We start from the raw sequence: 231 nt of genomic DNA, 5'->3' as shown, positions 1-231 counted from the left end.
AGATATAGGCATCCTAGTTCAAGCCAGCCCAGGCAGACAAATCCATGAGATTCTTGCTACCACTTATCCAGCAAAAACCTGAAAGTAGAGCTGTGGCTCAAGTAGTAGAGCGCCAGCCTTGGTTAAAAAGCCAACTGGGAATAGAAGATCCAGAGTTCAAGACACAGCAATGGCACAAATATATATACTCCATGAATAATAGAAAAAAATTATCTCTATTTTTCAGGCAGT

Source organism: Dipodomys ordii, unplaced genomic scaffold, assembly GCF_000151885.1.
Source record: "Dipodomys ordii isolate 6190 unplaced genomic scaffold, Dord_2.0 Scaffold1, whole genome shotgun sequence".
NCBI classification, from domain to species: domain Eukaryota; kingdom Metazoa; phylum Chordata; class Mammalia; order Rodentia; family Heteromyidae; genus Dipodomys; species Dipodomys ordii.
Note: the sequence above shows the minus strand (reverse complement) of the source record.